General features: G+C 38.8%; 5 non-coding genes and 1 pseudogene across 5 annotated transcripts; 2 read left to right on the top strand and 4 right to left on the bottom strand.

Annotated features, from left to right (window-relative positions):
• Window positions 1-80: 80 nt before the first annotated feature.
• LOC134284330 (U1 spliceosomal RNA) lies at window positions 81-246 on the bottom strand. Its single transcript, XR_009995764.1, has one exon. It is a non-coding gene; the product is annotated as a U1 spliceosomal RNA (small nuclear RNA).
• Window positions 247-1,848: 1,602 nt separating this feature from the next.
• Window positions 1,849-2,014, bottom strand: LOC115257915 (U1 spliceosomal RNA). The gene has a single exon (XR_003893408.2). It is a non-coding gene; the product is annotated as a U1 spliceosomal RNA (small nuclear RNA).
• A 1,741-nt stretch (window positions 2,015-3,755) lies between these two features.
• On the bottom strand, window positions 3,756-3,921 carry LOC134284331 (U1 spliceosomal RNA). The gene has a single exon (XR_009995765.1). It is a non-coding gene; the product is annotated as a U1 spliceosomal RNA (small nuclear RNA).
• Window positions 3,922-9,036: 5,115 nt separating this feature from the next.
• LOC115257939 (U1 spliceosomal RNA) lies at window positions 9,037-9,202 on the top strand. The gene has a single exon (XR_003893431.2). It is a non-coding gene; the product is annotated as a U1 spliceosomal RNA (small nuclear RNA).
• Window positions 9,203-10,283: 1,081 nt separating this feature from the next.
• Window positions 10,284-10,435, top strand: LOC115257948 (U1 spliceosomal RNA; annotated as a pseudogene).
• Window positions 10,436-14,968: 4,533 nt separating this feature from the next.
• LOC115257917 (U1 spliceosomal RNA) lies at window positions 14,969-15,126 on the bottom strand. The gene has a single exon (XR_003893410.2). It is a non-coding gene; the product is annotated as a U1 spliceosomal RNA (small nuclear RNA).
• Between the last annotated feature and the right edge of the window lie 3,178 nt (window positions 15,127-18,304).

Raw genomic sequence — 18,304 nt, 5'->3', positions numbered from 1 at the left:
TAAAAGAAAACAAAGCAGATCAACATCGTTGCAGAGTGAATGGGTTCTTGTAATTATTCTTAATTTAATCATGTATGAGATCGGGATGTGCGCGCACGCACTTCCCGGCTATCAAAAATTACACACACGAGATATCCACTTGAGGGATATTCACAGGAGTCAACCAGGCACGGATGTGCAATGGCCCGGTCTCACCCTGGGGGAACCGCCTTGATGATCACGGTAACCCCTGTGCCAGGTAAGTATGCTTTTGAAATGCTTGAGGAAGAAACCAGATGATGACGAGCATCGTTGCTCTATCGATATGTTTGCATAGGTAAACAAGAATAAAAAATCAGGTAAAATTTATATATGCTCGCGTAAATGTTCTTATTGCAATTAAACGTTAGTATTCATTTTTCACTGATCGAAAAAATTGTGGCTTTTCTTATTCGATCGCCTTGTTCTGTGATTACCTACATATAGAGACACAGTGATCGTACAACTGTTGTAGTATTTACTATTGCTGGTGCAACAATTCAGATTCAACACATATATTTGAAACAGAGTTCTAACTTTGTATTACTCAATTGTATTACAGTGTCATGTTGACATTAAAGCGTAGTAGATAATTTAGAAGACCTTTATTTTTGATATTTTGGAGATATAAGTTCAGGATGTGCACACACAGTTATACATGTTTTATACATGAATATGAAAACAGAACCCTTTGATTTCGTCCAATTACACGAAAAGACTCATAAGTGTTCTTATTGCAATTTTAAACTTAAAATCACTGATTGGAATAGAGCTTTTCTTATTCGAACACCCTATTTTGTCATTACACTTACAAATATGTAGATACAATGTTTTTCAATGAAAATCAATGAAGGCATTCAAATTGTGTTGTGAAAACTCAGCTTCACTTTATAATATCATAATACGGACTACGATTGAACATTTTTTCTGAGCTTTCCTTACTAATTACTCTATACAAACGATACACGTTTCGTGTTTTTAAACAAATGCGCCTCTTTGTTAAGTATTGAGAAATATTAAAAAAAAAACAAAAGCTTTGAACATGTTTGAAATGTTTTGTATGGTTATACTTATTTTTGTAATAAATCCTAAGAAAGTGGTGTAATGCTTAGCGTAAATCTATTTTATATTGAGATGAAAAATTTTTAGCAAAAATTCGTATGAAATCAAATTTTAGGATGTCTTAATTTTTAGTCGTAGGTATTCAGCAAGACTGCAGCACTGCTGCTGCCGTTGTTGCATGGGGTGGCGGGAGTCATCACCACCCCCAGAAACAGCAGCAGCCAAGGCAGCAGCTACAGTGCTGCTAATGAAACAAAACAAAAAGCCGTTCGTTGGATCACTAATCGGTAATAAATCAATAACTTTTTCCACAAGCATCCAATCATTTTGCGGTCTTCGAAAGAAAGTTTCATTAATGATTTTTCTACAAGAAGCATTGATCGATTTGAATTAAGGAGACAAATGATGACCTCTAGGATTTTTTGTTTGAAAGTGTAACTTTTCCCATAGTAAATCCTATAAAAACTTTGAACCGCTTGCGCTAAATTATAGTTTCACCGATTGCGCTGAAATTTTGCACAGTTCATATGGGACCTAAATGGAATCAAAAAAAGTCGACTGGAGCGAGAATTTGTTGTTTGTCCCATACCTGCATTGTATCACAATACAAGGCTCATGGAGGCGCATGGTATTTGTTTTGAAGGGTGTCACTCAGCTCAAACGAGGTGAAAAATTTATCAGATACCGATGTTAAAGAAATCAAAGTAGATCAACATCGTTGCAGAGTGAATGGGTTCTTGTAATTATTTTTAATTTAATCATGTGAGATCGGGATGTGCGCGCACGCACTTCCCGGTTACCAAAAATTACACACACGAGATATCCACTTGAGGGATATTCACAGGAGTCAACCAGGCACGGATGTGCAATGGCCCGGTCTCACCCTGGGGGAACCGCCTTGCTGATCACGGTAACCCCTGTGCCAGGTAAGTATGCTTTTGAAATGCTTGAGGAAGAAACCAGATGATGACGAGTAACGTTGCTCTATCGATATGTTTGCATAGGTAAATAAGAATGAAAAATCATGTAAAATTTATATACACTCTCGTAAATGTTCTTATTGCAATTTAAACGTTAGTATTAATTTTTCATTGATCGAAAAAATTGTGGCTTTTCTTATTCGATCGCCTTGTTCTATCATTACCTACATATACAGACACAGTGATCGTACAACTGTTGTAGTTTTTACTATTGCTGATTGAACAATTCAGAATCAACACATATATTTGAAACAGAGTTCTAACTTTGTATTACTCAACTGTATTACAGTGTCATGTTGACATTAATGTGAAGTAGATAATTTAGGAGACCTTTTTTTTGTTATTTTTTATTTAGATATAAGTTTAGGATGTGCGCACACAGTTAAACATGTTTTATACATGAATATGAAAACAGACCCCTTTGACTTCGTCGTCCAATTACACGAAAATACTCGTAAGTATTCTTATTGCAATTTTAAACTCAAAATCACTGATTGGAATAAAGCTTTTCTCATTCAAACACCCTATTTTGTCATTACACAGACACATATGTAGTTACAATCGTGTTTTTTAACCCTTCAGCGCGCTGTTGTAAAAAGTACAACACTACCAAAAAACCTCGCTCGTCGTATACAGTGCGAGCGGTGTGCAATTTCGGTTGCTTGATGGCGCGCGTCCTGAATGGTAAATGAAAACTAATGAAGGTATTCAAATTGTTATGTGAGAAATCAGCTTCACTATATAATATCATAATTCGAACTACGATTGATCATTTTTTTGTGAGCTTTCCTTATTGAATCCTCTATACAAACGAAACAGGTTTCATGTTTTGAAACAACTACACCTCTTTGTTACGTGTTGAGTTATCTTTAAAAAAAAAGAGCATTGAACATCTTTGAAATGTTCTGCATGTTTTCACTAATTTGTAAAAATATCCTTTAAATCACGAATAGTAACGCGAAATGGTATATCATTTTCTAAGAAAGTGGTGTAATACTTAGCGTAAATCTATTTTATATTGCGATGGTAATTTTTTACCAAAAATTCGTGTGAAATCAAATTCTAGGATGCCTTAATTTTTGGGCTTAGGTATTCAGCAAGACCATGCTGAAGGTGACGGTTTCTATTCACGGTTGGCCCAGGAAATTTTTGTAATGGAAATGTCCTTGATTTCCTTGGGCATCAAGTAATCTATGTGCCTGCCGCATGATATACCCATGCAAAATGATCATGGGCAGAGGAAGCTCTCAGTTGATAACTGTTGAAGTGCTCATAGAACAGCTGAAAAGCAAGCATTGTCCCAGAGGAAACGTTACGCCAAGAAGAAGAAAAATGATTACCTAGTTAGTTCAGTGGTAAATTTAACGAATAAAGTTTAATTTCGACCCGGCGATCTATTTGACCACGATTTTCTATACTGATTTGTCACCAGAGAGGAATAACGTTTTTGGAACTGTAGCTGTGTTTTCAATAAATGGTATGTTTTACAACATGGGAAAGTTATGTATAGAATCGTAGTGTGTACAAAATTCCAAAAGCCTAAACCGTCTCAACTGTGTCCGAAGTCCCCATGGAGGCGCATGGTATTTGTTTTGAAGAGGTGAACAAATTAGTCGAAAAGCAAACAAAGCAAATCAACATCGTTGCAGAGTGAAAAAATTCTTGTAATTTTTCTTAATTTAATCATTTATGAGATCGGGATGTGCGCGCACGCACTTCCCGGCTACCAAAAATTACACACACGAGATATCCACTTGAGGGATATTCACAGGAGTCAACCAGGCACGGATGTGCAATGGCGCAGTCTCACCCTGGGGGAACCGCTTTGTTGATCACGGTAACCCCTGTGCCAGGTAAGTATGCTTTTTCAGGTTCAAGAAGAAGGACTGGATGCCAGCGATGGATGTTCTTCTATCGATTTGTTTGTATAATGAAACGAGAATGAAGACAGCTGGGTAAATTTTCACCCCTTTAATTTCGTCCAATTAGGCAAGACTCGTAAGAATTCTTACTGCAATTCTATAAGTTAAGTTTATGTTTACGCTGATTGGAAAGTTAAGAGCTTTCCTTATTCACATACTCTCATTACCTACAGTGTATCAAACAATTGTCCGTACAGCATTTTTTTGGTCTTAATAATTTTTCATTCAATTGTTTATAACTTTTTTATACGTCAATCAAAAAGGCTGAAATTTTGACCAATCATAAGCCATATATTAAAGCTCTATTTGTAAAATTTTGAGCGAGATCGAGTAAGTTTTCTGAAAGTTATAGATTTTTTAGTAAAACTTATAAGATTTTTGAACACATCTTTAAAACATTATATCTCAATATATACTCGATGAAACTTTTTATTTTTTTTGTGTTACAGCTTATACCTAACGCTTTCATATGCAGCTTCGTTTGAGTTTTTATATTCTCTAAAAAAAATATGAAAAATGTTCTTATGTAGTTGGCGATGTTTAAAAAATTACCATATTTTGCACATATAATCTGCCAAACGTTTTCCATCAATGAAAGAGCATTAACTGAATGAAAAATGCATAGGACATACTCTTCATATGTAGTTAAGTAGGTCCTGTATAAAAATATTACATTAGAAGAGTTTAAAAAAGTTGAAAACACATGGCACTTTTATTGGCCAAAATATGATCAATTTCCTCTGAATGATCTGAACATATACAAATTTTTCATATTTTTTGTAGCGAATATAGAACTTCAAATAAAGCTGCATATAGAAGCCTAAGGTATAAGCTGCAACACAAAAAAAAATGAAAAAGTTTCATCGAGTACATATTTTTTTTTTGCTAGGTTTCTAGCTGCACTCTGAATAGAGTTGAAACCTCTACACTAGACTCGAAGATAGAAAAGAGTACGTAAATCTTTCAGAAGCAGTTTGGCAGCCGTGCGCGGAAAATGATATCCATAAAGACACTGTTGCAACTGAAAGTTACGGTAGATGATTGGAAAGTTTTCAATTGGTCAGTCAGTCAGGATTTGCCTATGTAGTGTTATGGTCACACGGTTTGTATTTGTCTTCTTGTTTGGTTTTGTGGTAAGGTTCAATATGTTTTCCTCCTCGTTAAGTCAGTTGTCATATGTTTGTTTTTTTTTTATCGAATCAATCGAACCCTGTATGTTAAAATATAGTCGATCCTGTGTCAAATTATTTTCTTGATTTCGCTAATCGTTTTCTACTTCTCTGGGTTCATCTCTTGTGTCCTTAAATTGTCATCGGTTCAAAATCCACAGAAACATGTAACTGAACTTCTGATATTTTTCTGTTGGTGTCATAATGCCATATAATAGATAAACAAAAATACGCCAAGTTGGTCAGTTGATTGCAATAAAATTTTAAAATTATAAAGATTGCATGTCAACTATTACGTATTCATGCCGCTACAAATACTATGGAATACTATGAAAATGTCATTTTCTCAAGCGTGGCCTAGAAAGTCAACCTAGTCATTCACAAGTAACGTTGTTCAGCTAATAAAAAGCAGTCAGTTTTTGTCCAAAATGTCACGTCGAACGCATTGACGTCAACAATGCGTTCAAGTGTTCGCACGTTAGCTTCGAATCTATCAGCACAATTAAGTGCTACAAATCTCCTTCCCACTATTAATTCTTCGGTCGATTTTAATTGCTTTATTTAAAGAAAATATGACCAACTAACATTGTAAAAATTCGAAAAGCGACTATGACATCAATTAACTACTAATCAAAATCAACCGAGAAACGTGGGAAATACAGTGATAGACATTCGTTTAGCCGAGGCCAAAAAAAATCCAAAAAAGTGTCAGGGAACTCAAACAAAAAATTTTATGATAAAACTTTTTTATCGTAGTGATAGTATATCTAGTACTGTTTTATAAAAATGTGATACATCACACTTACATATACACTGAAACAAAAACGAGGGTAAAAACCCTTCAATGTCATTTTTTGCCTAGGCATGCCAAGTAACAAAATTAATTTTATAATACTTTTGAAGTATTCTTCAACACCTGTGCTTTAAAACCATGCATAAACCAAATTGCTCTGCAAAACAACATCAACTCAACCATAAACCCGCCATAAGATCAAAGAGGCCCATCCTAAGATGCTCTTGAAGAGTTGTTTTTAAATTTCTCTTAAAACTTGTTGTACTTCCCAAGTTGTCCTCAAGGCGAATTGCTCTCTCCTTGTAGAATTCTTCAAGTGCACGATAAAACGATAAGAAATTTGTCAGTGTTGTTGCTGATGCAGCTTAATTGTCGACAGAAAAGTTTGATGAAATAAATTAAAAAAAAAACACAATAAAAATGACACATCCCGGGTAGAGGCTAATGGCAAACAAAGGACAAAATAATAACTGGTTTTGTCATCATATCTCGTTTTGCCATTCTTCTGTTATTATGAAAAATGGCTAATCAATAGCAAAATATACAATCATAGCAAATCTTGTCATTGATATGTTATTCATGAAACGAAATTACTATCATGGTAAAGCTTGCAATTTAGCACCTTTTATAATGAATTGTATAAAATATCAAAACAATAACATAATTTACATTCCTAGCTAAATTTACCATTATTTTGATATTGTGAGAAATTATTTATAAACATTCGGCACCATAACATATTTTACTCTTAATATACCATTAACTATTATATTGTATATTTCCAGCATAACGGTGGCTACGTTCATCAAAGTGAATTTGATTTTTAAGTTCGTTTCGTTTTGAGTTTTTAATTTCCACAAAATAAAACTGTTTTTACATTGATTGATGAACTTGAATGTTATTGAAGAAAAAAAAAGAAATAGCTCATTTTACCTTTCTTCTGCTACTTTGAAATAATAAGTGAATCTACCATTATTTTAAAATTGAATTTGAACAATTAAACCTACCATTATTTTGATCGCCACATAAACAGCTAAATTTGTTCTTATTCTGTTATCAATAACTCAAGAATGTCATATTTTGTTATTCACCGATAACAGTTAATTTGGGTCTTATTTTGTTATCAATATCTCAATAATAACTTATTTTGTTCTTCAATTTAATCTGCATGCTTTACCATTACTTTGTTATTACAATGGCAAAATAAGTTATTTTTATGTTTTTCTGCTACCAAATTTTTTTTATTATTTTTGTTATTTTAACTCTTATTTCAAACAAACAAATAACACATTTTGCCATTCAAACGTTCTGTTTTAATGGTAAAATTTGCCATTTTTTTGCCATTAAGCTCTACCCGGGATTATTGTAAGTGGGAATAATTTATGACACAAATTGGAAATATTTCCGTGGTGTAACAAGGATGCCAAATGCCAAGCAAAATTCATCGTATATATGTTGCAAGACACTTCCAAAAATTGCAACGCGCTTCCATTATAATGCACTAATAAAATATTTAAACATATTATTCCTGGCCATGAGAACATTGTTCATGAGTTTTCTCAACATGGCTTCCATTGAAATCTAGGCCGATGGTCGGTCCATTATCGATGGTTTTAATCAACATCACCATAAGATCGTCTTAAACTTCTTTAAACTCATGCCAGAGCTAAAAGCATAACTCAAGAACACTAGGATTTATAACGTTCTCAATGCAGCCTGGTGGGCCTCCATCAAGAACGTCTTAAATTTATTTCATCTTAAGCAAGGGTGAGAAGTATTTCTCAAGAGTACTCAGGTTTTAACGTTCTTGATGTAGGTTTATGCAAACTTCGCCGAGAACATAATAAATCATGTTCGTCAAATTGTAAACAAACAATTAATTATCGCACCGCGGTGGATTTTGTGAATATCGTCCGAAGAATTTAATCATCACCCTGGTACCGGGTTGGCAACGGCAAGGCAGACCTTTTTCTATAACCGGTGATGCGGTACAGTGCCTCATTCTTCCGGTCAGCATTTCCAACAGGTAAGTAGTTGTTGATTTTAAAGATCGATGATTGGAATCCGAATTGCACGGGAATTGACGGCCTGAATGACCAAACCACCTCATTTCGGATGCTGCAACCGGAGGAGCTTGGCCCTGCAGCGCACCGCGTCGCGGTTGGGTTTCCGGGTAGGTGTTCTTGATTGGCAGCAATAATGGAACGATGAGAATCAAAATCTGATGGTTGAGTTTTTTCTTCTATTTTTCATGTACCAAACTGTTCTCATGCGAGAACAGTTGCTCTTGATCAAGAACGGATGATTGAAGAAAACTACAAGAACCTTATAAAACTGAAAATAAGTACAACAGTTCTTGTTGTGTTTATGGTTTTATGAACTGAACCTCAAGTATTCTTGGAGGTGTTTTTAAAACCACATATTGACGAAGAATAGTTGTGCTCAGCTGAAACTCTGATAAGATCAACTAGAATATGCAATGTTACGATAAAACTATCATAAGAACAAATAAAACCAAATAGAATTAAGATTGTTACTTGGGCTATCTGATTCGTTCAGAATATAACGCAACGCAAAGATATTGTATATGGTTATAATCATGTATATTAGACCTGTACACTGTTTTGACCTATCCTTGACACAATGAATTTTCAATCCATAGGTATGCAAAAACAAGTCTTCAGTCTAAAATTGAGATAAATTGATTAATATTTAGATTTAATTAATTTGATGGTAAGTTTTGGCAACGTTTCTTAACCAAATTGTGGTGCTCGATTTCTTGATTCAAATTTTTATTCTTGGCAAAAGACCGAAACAAAATTTGTTTCCCAGCTATAAACACACGCGCATAAATTTAAAACAATATTTTTAGTGAAGAGAGTCCAACGGCTACAACGCATGTTGCGATGACCGTGTCTTGGTACGAAGATAGTAGAAAATATATGTTATAAATTGCAATAAGAATTATTTTCGATATTAATCGAAAAAAGCCAATTTGAAAATATTTATACCTGTAGTTTTCTCTACAGAAACCATCGATAAATGAACGTACTTTGCTAGCATCCAGTCATTCCCTCATGCATTTCGAAGGCATACTTACCTGGCACAGGGGCTACCGTGATCAGCAAGGCGGTTCCCCCAGGGTGAGACTGGGCCATTGCACATCCGTGCCTGGTTGACTCCTGTGAATATCCCTCAAGTGGATATCTCGTGTGCGTAATTTTTGGTAGCCGGGAAGTGCGTGCGCGCACATCCCGATCTTAAATCTATAATAATTATGACAGCTCTGCCTTAGGATGACTCTATGACATGACGATTAACACTTAAATATTCTTCTAAATCTTGACATTGTATTCTGACTGAAACAGGTGGAATTCTGCAAGGTTCCAGCTTTTCTCACTGATAGCATTCAACGGCAACTATAAAACGCCACGTGGCATTTAGGTACCAAAGAATAAAACAAGAATATCCTATAAGAAAAGCTTCAAATCCTTCAATCAATGAAGAAAGCTTGTTTACAATGAAATCTGACAATTCAATGTTAATCTCTCAAAATTATGTGACGTATTGGCCTGGCAGGGGACTGAGTTACACAGATAAAAATAATGAGATCTACACGTCATGTAAACTTCATTTTAGTCATGTAAACTTGATGTTATGATGGTTTACATGATATATCATGTAAATTTGTGTTATATGTCATGTAAACACTCAGAGTCATGATGAATTACATGACATGTAATGGAAGTTTACATGATATTTTATGACTTATACATGATATTTCATGTAAACTTCTGTGATATCCCACGCTCCAAACATGTGCATTATATGCCACAGAAGTTTACACTCTTTTTTCGATCTATGTAGTATACAGACTTGTAGAAATATGTACTAAGCATCTCCATCAAACTAAATCTATCAAGCCAAGCTGTGGTAGTCAGTTACTCAATGAAATTTATTAATAGAACTTTATTCACATCGTTAGGATTCAACATCAGGGAAGGCTCAAACATATGCTTGATGCTGACATGCTGCATTGCAATTAGAATTTTATAATTTAAAGATAAAAACGAATATATTGATATGTGGCTTTGCCAGTAGGTAATAAAAATGAGTTGATCCAATAAAAAAGCTATTAATATATTCTTTAATCAGTAAAAAAAAGTTCAACTGACGGTTGAATCGTAATGAGCATAATTACGAGAATTCTCACCTTATTAGACACAAAGGAATATATATAGAATATGCTTGATTTTTCATTCCTGTTTCCCTAAGCAACATGTCAGTAGAGAAACTTTGTTCGTTAGCATGTAGTTCTTCACTCAACCATTTCGAAAGCATACTTCCCTAGCACAGGGGTTACCGTGATCAGCAAGGCGGCTTCCCCAGGGTGAGACCGGGCCATTGCACACCCGTGCCCGGTTGACCCCTGCGAATATTCCTCATGTGGATATCTCCTGTCTGTAATTTTTGATAACCGGTACATCCCGACCTCTGCAATGAATTCAATCGTTCTTGGAATAAATCACGAATCCCTACAGATAAATTGACTGGCTAATTATCGCCAATAAACGAATTCGATCCAATAAGCCCCCTGGTAATTAATGAGATCGCTTACGGAAATCATCGCGCATAAATTTTTCTCTCTTGATTTATTTATCAGCCCTCCCACGCTGCTCAATTGCATATATCTAAATATGCCGGGTTCTCGTGACACCACCGTAGCCATACCAATTAGCAAATATTGATTCGCCCGAATTCCGGATCGATATCAAAGGCCCACGGACGGCGGCGAGTGCGTGCCGAAGGCGTGCGTGTAAACAATTATTAGGTTGGTTGATACCGGACGGAACGTGTGCTACTTAATTTTCTTTTCGTTCCAGCTTGTCATCGTAAGGAGAAAACATTAGTGAGATTAGTCTGAGTACATGAGTCAAAATATCGACATCCAGAAGGTATGTACTGAACTGCGATACTAATGCGTGTTCTACACACCACGTACATCACGGTACACAATCAGGGCGGTGACGGACGAAGGCTGGGAAACTGTGGCGTAGTCAGGGGTTTGAGTTCTAAATTTGTCGTTCTATTTTGATGATGATTAACCTGGGCTTGTTGGGGGAATATCTGTAAGTAAAAAGAAAATCGTGTAAAGTACTGTTCCATTGAATTCCACTAAGAATTTGCATCTTTTGACAGATACGTATTTCCACCTCAACTGTACGGTCGTCTTCAGTGTCTTGTACTAGTCGAATCAAGTACAAGACACTGAAGACGACCTTACAGTTGAGGTCGAAATACGTATCTGTCAAAGGATGCAAATTCTTAGTGGAATTCAAAGGAACAGTACTTAACACGATTTTCGTTCTATGTTGCCTATGCATTTACAGGCTATAGTTTTGATGTTGGATAACTTTTTTTTGATTTTTATTAAGGCTGACACAAATTTCGATTCATGTCACCCCCCCTCTCGGAAAATTTTTGTCGAAATTCGACCTTTTGGAAATTTTAAAGTGAAATTAGAGTCGTAGAGAAAATTTCTTAATAAATCCGATGAGTTTTATGATTTTGCCTAATTGTTTGGGTAGTTTTTCATCAAATACCTACCTACCTTGTTGGCTACAAAGTAACTTTACTCCAATGCCGAGCGTATAGTAGAGCACCATCTTCGTCGGTCTTGGGCGATGTTCCTACAGTTTCCCCGAGCGTGTAGGGATCGTAGATCTTCTTCAACCGCGTGCAGCCAGCGAGTTCGCGGCCGCCCACGAAGTCGCCTACCTCTACCGGGTTCTCTGCTGAATATTGTTTTTGCTATTCTTTCTTCCGACATTCGCACTACGTGTCCAGCCCACTGAAGTCTGCCGTATTTTATACGTTTCACAATATTCGCATCTTCGTACACTTGGTACAACTCGTGATTCATGCGTCTGCGCCACACTCCATTTTCTTGTTTCCCACCGAGAATTGTCCGCAGCACTTTGCGCTCAAAAACTCCAAAAGCTTTTCGGTCTACCTCCTTTAACGTCCACGCTTCGTGACCGTAGAGGGCAACCGGAAGAATCAGCGTCTTATACAGAGCGAATTTTGTTTGCGTTTGCAAGTTACGGGACCTAAGCTGGCTACGCAATCCGTAAACGGCCCTATTCGCAGCTGCAATACGCCTTTTCACTTCACGGGAAACGTCATTGTCACATGTCACAAGTGTTCCAAGATAAACAAATTCTTCAACAACTTCAAACACTTCCCCATCAATCACTACCTCAGCACTAACACCACTAGGCCTGCTTCTGTCTCTACCCGCTATCATGTACTTCGTCTTGGTAGAGTTAATCGTCAAGCCTATCCTCGTTGTCTCTCTCTCTCTCTCTTCAGAGGAGCATAAGCGTCCTCCACTGCCCTACGATCGATGCCGATGAGATCAATATCGTCCGCAAAACCGAGGAGCATGTGCGACCGTGTGATGATAGAGTCATTCCTCTGCACGCCTGACCTCCTAATCGCTCCTTCGAGTGCAATGTTGAACAATAAATTTGAAAGAGCATCCCCCTGCTTCAATCCATCCAAGGTCACAAACAACGTAGACACTTCGTCCGCGATCCGAATACTTGATTTTGATCCATCCAGCGTTGCGCGTATCAGCCTAATTAGTTTCGCCGGAAAACTATGTTCTGACTTTATCTGCCAAAGCTCATTTCTTTTCACTGAATCGTACGCTGCTTTAAAATCAATGAACAGATGGTGAGTCTGCAAGTTATATACCCGAAATTTATCTAGGATCATCCGCAGGGTAAACATTTGATCCGTCGTTGATCGGCCCTCACGAAAACCAGCCTGGTATTCGCCGACGAAGGACTCCTCAAGAGGTCGCAGTCTGTTGAACAGGACACGCGACAGTATCTTATACGCCGAATTTAAAAGGGTAATCCCTCTGTAATTGGCACACTCCAGTCTGTGCCCTTTCTTGTAGATTGGGCATATGAGGCCATCCAACCAACTAGTGGGCAATTCTTCATCCTCCCAAATCTTTATAATAATCTGATGGATTGATTGATGTAGCTGCTCGCTTCCGTGCTTAAGAAGTTCGACCGGGATCTCGTCCTTCCCAGCAGCCTTGCTGTTTTTCAGCTCCTTAAGGGCCTTTTTAACCTCATCCAGTGTTGGTGGTTCCACTGCTTGACTGTCATCCATTATGTTAATCCTGTTCCTGGGTGCTCCTTCGCTGCTACCATTGAACAAATCTTCGAAGTGCTCCTTCCACCTGGCTGCCACCATTGTTTTGTCTGTCAGCAAATTTCCTTCCCGGTCATTGCACATGGCGGGCACTGGCGCAGTCTTGTGCTGCGTGCCATTGACAGTTGCATAAAATCTCCGCATATCGTTCCTGTCCATACTTTCCTGCGCTTCAGCAATAACACTCTCTTCGTGTTGCCGTTTTTTCCTGCGGTGGATTCGTTTCTCTTCTGTTCTTGCAACCCTGTACCGCTCTCTGTTCTGCCGGGTACCGGCCACTAGCATTCGACTTCTGGCGGCATTTTTTTCGTTCGTCGCTCGTTGGCAGTCCTCGTCAAACCAACCATTACGTTGGCGTCGCTGAGCGGTACCAATCACCTCTTGCGCTGTTGTTGTCACTGCTTCGTGGATACTTCCCCACAAGCTGTTGACATCTCCAGATCCGTTGGTCTCTCCTATCCTCTCGTCTAGCTTCTGATGGTACTGTGCAGCAACCCCTTCGGCTGACAAGCGCTGGGTATTGAAACGCATCGTCCTGTTGTTTCTTGAACTCGTGACGCTGGATAATCGCGCCCGAATTTTAGCGGCTACAAGATAATGATCCGAGTCGATGTTCGGGCCCTGTAGGACCTCACATCTATGACGTCCGAGAAATGTCGCCCGTCGACCAGCACGTGGTCTATCTGGGAGCAAGTGTCACCACTCGGGTGTCGCCAGGTGTGTTTTCGGATATTCTTACGTGCGAAGTAGGTACTGCTGATTGCCATCCCTCTAGCAGCAGCGAATGTCACAAGGCGCAGACCATTATCGTTGGTAACAGAATGAAGGCTTTCCGTTCCAATGACAGGCCGAAAGAAACTTTCTCTGCCGATCTGCGCATTTGCATCTCCGATGACTATTTTGACATCTTGTTTTGGGCACTCTCCGTAGGCCTTATCAAGGCTCTCATAGAACTCATCCTTCATGTCATCGGGTTTGTCGTTCGTTGGCGCATAGATGCTGATCAGGCTGTAGTTGAAGAACTTGCCCTTCATCCTCAACACACAGATTCGGTCGCTTATCGGCTTCCACCGAATAACTCGCTTCATCTGCTTCCCGATCACTATAAAGCCAACTCCGCGTTCTGCCTTATCGCCGCCGCTGTAGTAGATGTGGTACTTGAATGAAGTGTTGGCGATAGGATCCACCGCTCGGAATTCGCGTTCTCCAGTTTTGGGCCAGCGTATCTCCTGGATAGCAGCCACATTAACGCCGACATTCCGCAGTTCACGAGCCAGGAGCCCAACACGTGCGGGTTCATTCAAAGTTCTCACGTTCCAAGATCCGACTTTCCAATCGTTGTCCTTTATTCGTTGCCGGGTCTGTTGCCGTTGAATCAATCCGTTTACTCTACTATTGCTTTTCTGGGTGTTTGAAGGTTTTCAGCAGGCTACCTTACCGGGGCCGCGCTGCCTACATTGCGTTGAAGGGGCTGCCTTCTTAGGTATAGCTGACGCAATACAGCATTTCATACTCAGCCGCTGGATGCCAGAACAGACGCTGTTTGAGCCGCACCTCCTTGGTGAACAGACGCTCGGATCATACCTCCTCAATCTAGCTGAAGTCAGAAGGACAACAGTGCCCAGGCTGCACTACCAGCTAAGCACACAACTCTTAGCTGGCGGCCTTTGTCATCGTTTGACCCGTGGAAGCATGAGGTAGGAACTTGTGAGGACCAGAGCTATGTTGGACGCTCTCCTTATCGACTCACCGTTTTGCAGCCCATTATTCATCAAATACATTTATTATTTATCATCCGCGAACGCACTTCCCGGATATCAAAAATTACACACACGAGATATCCACTTGAGGGATATTCACAGGAGTCAACCAGGCACGGATGTGCAATGGCCCGGTCTCACCCTGGGGGAACCGCCTTGCTGATCACGGTAACCCCTGTGCCAGGTAAGTATGCTTTTGCAGAGAACGGAGGAATGACTGGATGACGGTGAGGATCGTTCCTCTATCGACGTGTTTCCTCGGTCGAATGGGAATGAGAAAATTATGTAAATTTTACGTTGATACATTTTGTCTAATTAAAAAAGTGTACCTGATTTCTTGGGCCCATATAGCCGAGGCGGTAAACGCACGGGTATTCAGCATGACCATGCTGAGGGTGACGGGTTCGATTCTCGGTCGGTCCAGGATCTTTTCGTAAAGGAAATTTCCTTGACTTCCTTGGGCATAGAGTATCTTCGTGCCTGCCACACGATATACACATGCAAAATGGTCATTGGCAGAGGAAGCTCTCAGTTAATAACTGTGGAAATGCTCATTGAACACTAAGCTGAGAAGCAGGCTTTGTCCCAGTGAGGACGTTACGCCAAGAAGAGGAGAGAGAGGACCTGATTTCTTATTGGGTTTCTTTCTAATTGTAACTCTAAAAACTTGGCACGAATTTTCAGTCTCATTAATTGGATGATGTTGAGTTTTTCCGTTATTCTTGTTTTTCTCTTGTTATCTACCTTGTTATATTTTCTCATCTATGGCCATGCAATATACTAAGTGAATTGACATGAGGCTTTGTTTTCAAGGCTGCGAACAGAAGCGTTGGGCAATTTTGAATCGATGTTCGCAACATTGATGATTTTTTCCGATTAATTGATTTTTTGAATCGATGTTGAAACCCCACGAAATCGATCGTATCGATTTTATTTACATTTGATTTTTCTTTCGATTCAAAATAATAAATTACTTTTTTAGAATGCACTGTAGAATTTAATCATTAAAAAAATGTAAAATGTACACAAAATCGAAGTAAATAAAATCGAGGGTCTATTTAATCTAGGGTTCACTAAATCAAGGCATTCCTGTATATCAGGTTCCTTGGGTAATCCCTCCCAGGAGTCTAAGTGAATCTTTCTCAGGATTTTAAAGAGATCCTACTTATGGTCTAGAGTGTCCCTTTCAGGGTTCCAGCGCATCCTTCTCAGGATTCTAGGTCAGTCCATCTCTGGATTCCGAACATTTTTTTTACAATTCTTCTCGGGATTCTAGATTGATTTCTTTTAATAATGTAGAGCATCCCTCTCAGGGTTATGTGGCAATCTTTTTTGGGATTCTAACGGGATGTATTCCAATACTGCAGGAGAATTTCTCTCAGGATTCTAAGAGAACCCTCTCAGGATTCTGGAAGAATCCACAAGGGTGCCCTGGGGATATCCGTCTAAGCATTCTGGGAGAATCCCGAGGAAAAACTTCTCTCAGGATTCTGAGGCAATCGGTCACAGGATTCAGGGAGAATCCATCTCGTGAATCTGCGGAAATCCCTCAGGATTCTGGAAGAATTCCTATTGAACATTCTGAGAGAATCCATCTCAGAAAACTGGAGTAATTGGATTCTAGGGAAATTTTAAATAGAATTCCTATTGGAAGAGTTTTTCTCTATTTTCTAGAATAAGGTTTCTCAGGATTCTGGTGTGATAATTTTCAGCATTTTCAAGGAATCTCTCACAGAATTTTAGAGGTATCCTCACAGTTAAGGAAGGGTCTCCTTAAAAAAATATGGAGGATTTTTTTCTCAGCAGTATCATCATATGGGAATACATATCAGAGTTCTAGGAAATCTTTGGATTCTAAGGAAATTCATTTCTGGATTTTGGGGTTTTTCCTACCAGGGTTCCCTACCAAGAGTGAAATCCCTTTCAAGATTCCCTTATGGTTGCTTTGATCACCGTTTACGTTACCCTTTCAGGATTATAAGAAATTTCTGGATGATCTGGGTTTATTCCTCTAAAGATTCTGGAAGACCCTCACTTAGGGTCCCACTCAGAGTTCTGAGGAAATCTTTCTCAGAATTCTCAGGAAATCCTCTCAGACTTCTTGGAGAATCATACTCAGCATTCTCAGAATTGTGGCGAAATTCCTCTCAGAATGCTGGGGGAATATTTCTTAGGATTCTGGGGGAAATCCACACAGGATTGTAATGGTATCCTTCTCAGGATTCTGCGTTAGATCCTTTTAAGATTCTGGGGGAATATCATTAAGTAGTCTTCGGATACTCTCCCCAAGGTTCTTGTAGTCCCCGTCAAGATTCTGGGGAATTTATCTCGTGATTCTGGAGAAATTCTCGGGATTCTTGGTCTATATTTTTCAATATTCTAGGGCACTTTCTTTCAGAATTATTAATTATTGAAGAATCTTTCACGAGATTCTGGGCAGAATTCTCTAGAGAAATTTGGATATTGGAAAATCCCTCGCCTAGATTTTGTAATTTCTTTTGAGGTTCGGAAGAAATCCTTCTCAGCATTCTACGAGAATCCCAGTAGAGTTCTGTTTCTGTATCCTGGAGCAGTTGCTCCCAGAAATCCCAGAAATTATGGGAGAGTCCCTCTTAGTAATCAGCGGAAATCCCTGACAAGATTTTGGGAAGATTCTCTTGATATTCTTGTGTAATAATTTAAATTATTCTAGAGGAATTACTCTCAGAATTCTGGGAAAATCTCTTTCATGAGTTTAGGGGAGTCCTTTCAAAGATTCTGAGGGAATGTCTTTCAGAAATCTGCGATAACTTGTATGTTTTATGTGGGAATGCTTTTCAGAACTCCAGAGAATCCTTCACAAGATGCTGGGGAAGTCCATTACAGAAGTTTTCGTAATCCCTTCCAGGAAGAATCCTTATCAGATTTTCGGAAAAATGCTTAGGTTTCTAGATATATTATTCTTAGGAATCTGGAAGAACCCCTTGTATGATTCCTCTCAAGATTATGGGGGAATCACTCTACAATACTTGAAAGGTTTCTGGAGAATTATTCTCAGGATTCTGGGGGAATCCTATCTTTAATAAGTCTGTGAGAGTATACCTCAGGTTTTTTGGCAATCCAGCCCAGTATTTTGAGGGAACCTTTTTCACGATTCTGAAGTAATCCTTCTTAGGGTTCTATGCTCCCCTTTTCAGAATTTTTGGGTAATTTCTTTTAAGTGATTGTGCGATATTTGCCAGAAAACCATTCGCCAGAATGCCATTGGCCAGAAAGACATTTGCCAGAAAATACCATTTCCCAGAAAACCGTTTGCCAGAAGGAACCATTTCCCAGAAAACCATTTGCCAGAATGTACCATTCCCCAGAAAGTACCATTTCCCAGAAATTT

The sequence above is a fragment of the Aedes albopictus genome, chromosome 3, assembly GCF_035046485.1.
Source record: "Aedes albopictus strain Foshan chromosome 3, AalbF5, whole genome shotgun sequence".
In the NCBI taxonomy this organism is placed as follows: domain Eukaryota; kingdom Metazoa; phylum Arthropoda; class Insecta; order Diptera; family Culicidae; genus Aedes; species Aedes albopictus.
Note: the sequence above shows the minus strand (reverse complement) of the source record. Positions and strands in the feature narration are given on the sequence as shown.